The sequence below is a fragment of the Nematolebias whitei genome, chromosome 15 (genome assembly GCF_014905685.2).
Source record: "Nematolebias whitei isolate Nwh7 chromosome 15, NemWhi1, whole genome shotgun sequence".
NCBI classification, from domain to species: domain Eukaryota; kingdom Metazoa; phylum Chordata; class Actinopteri; order Cyprinodontiformes; family Rivulidae; genus Nematolebias; species Nematolebias whitei.
In genome coordinates, this window is record NC_056512.1 from 7411663 (window position 1) to 7413464 (window position 1802).

Consider the following 1802-nt stretch of genomic DNA (forward strand, 5'->3'; position numbering starts at 1 on the left):
ATATATATATATATATATAAAACGCTACAGTGTTTAGGAGTATAGGGTGCTAAATTAAGATTATCAAAACGTTTTACCTTTTACTCTTCTACCCTTAAGAACAATAAATTAAGCTTACTTAAATATGATAATGACTGAAGTAAAAAGAGGAATAATGTTTATATTCACATTAATAATTTATTAGGATGCAAGTGTGTGCTTCAAATGTACACATATTAATCAAAATATGTATTTTCACACAATTCTTGAAAGGTATATCTGGTTGATAAAATTTAAGCTTGCATGTAAAACGATGAATAGGTTGTGTAATAAATAGTAATAGGTTATTTATGTGTGTGTGCTTGTGTGTACACATGTCTACACACACATGCACAGAGGCATTTTAAAGTAGCTCTCACTGCTTAGTGCTATGAAAAACACAGTAAAATGTATATATATATATATATATATATATATATATATATATATATATAATACCTGCTATATGATGTCCTGGAGTATATTTGACAAAAAGCCCTTTAGATCTTTAAGATTTAATACAAACACAAACGAATGGTGGCACTCTATAAATCTCATTGAGCAATCAATATTTGATGCTAAATAAATATTGAAAATTCAGTGGCACAAAATAAAAGAGAAAAAGAAAGTGCTGCCTGTCAATCAACAAGGTTTACAGTGTAAATAGAGGAATTAAAAGGAAACATTAAAACGCTGTGTTTTGTTTGCTCCTCATGTCTGGACATTTAAATGTAATAAAAGTACTAAAGTTATGATGTGTTCTGTAGATTTGCTCATCATCCACAAACTGAGAGCTTTTCATTTTTCATACATGAAACCAAAGAAAAGTCTCAGGAACATGAGGATTTATCTGGAGCTGCACGTGGCACTGAAGCATGTTTCATCTTCATCACTCACATGCGTGTCTGTTCTGCCTTTTATTTGATGAGGATCTTCGTGTTCTTTGTGCGTGTGTGAGGTCCACGCACACAATCCTCCCTAAGACTGTGCCTCAGGATGACAGACTGAAGGTGCGTCCAGGTGCTCACGGATCAGACGTGTTATGAATCGGACGTCATAAGTTTTGTTTGAGGTACGTGCGGGACGGAAGTGATGAGGCGCCATAAAAGAAAGTGAAGCCAAACGCACAGCTGTGCGGAGCAGAGTAAATGGGAGTGAGAAACGAGTGCAAACGTTTTGAAATGAAACAAAGAAAATGAAATCTGCACTGAAGCAACGCGCGCAGCTGCAGGAGAAGTGCTTTCCATTTGATGACATAAAAATGAGAGAAACATTAATGGACTGCACATCCGAGTTATTTACAACCGCACGGCCGAAGTTATGGAAACCAAACGCCCCATGGACGTTTTCCTGACAGATTCATGTAACAGGAAACTCTAAACGTGAGGAATTCACGATCCCACGAGTTATGGAGAAAACAGCGCACTCTCTGTGCTCACCCAGAATCACTCCTTTTGAAATCACTTCACCTTAATGCATTCATTTAAATGACGTTATTAGTGTAGATCCTTGAGCTACGAATAAAAGAAATGTCTTGTTTTGACTCTGAGACGCCTGTAGGCTCATCTCAGGTGCAGTTCAGCCAGCAATGACTATCAGTCATCATAATAATCGTTGTTTTTTTTTTATTTCTGAATAAGACCATTGACAGTCTCAGACTGGGATTAGGAAAGAACTGAATGAAGGGAGGGAACTGTGGAGGACCCAGGACTCAGAGTGGAGAGGACCAGGAGATTGTCCAGGAGAGGACAATCCACAATGAAACCACACACACGACAATATAT

The 1802-nt window shown here is 37.2% G+C and overlaps 1 protein-coding gene across 1 annotated transcript in view; it reads left to right on the plus strand.

The window, feature by feature from the left end:
• hoxb8a (homeobox B8a) overlaps positions 1-1802 on the plus strand; it is a 3653-nt gene that overhangs the window by 1292 nt on the left and 559 nt on the right. The gene's annotated exons all lie outside the window — the stretch shown is intronic.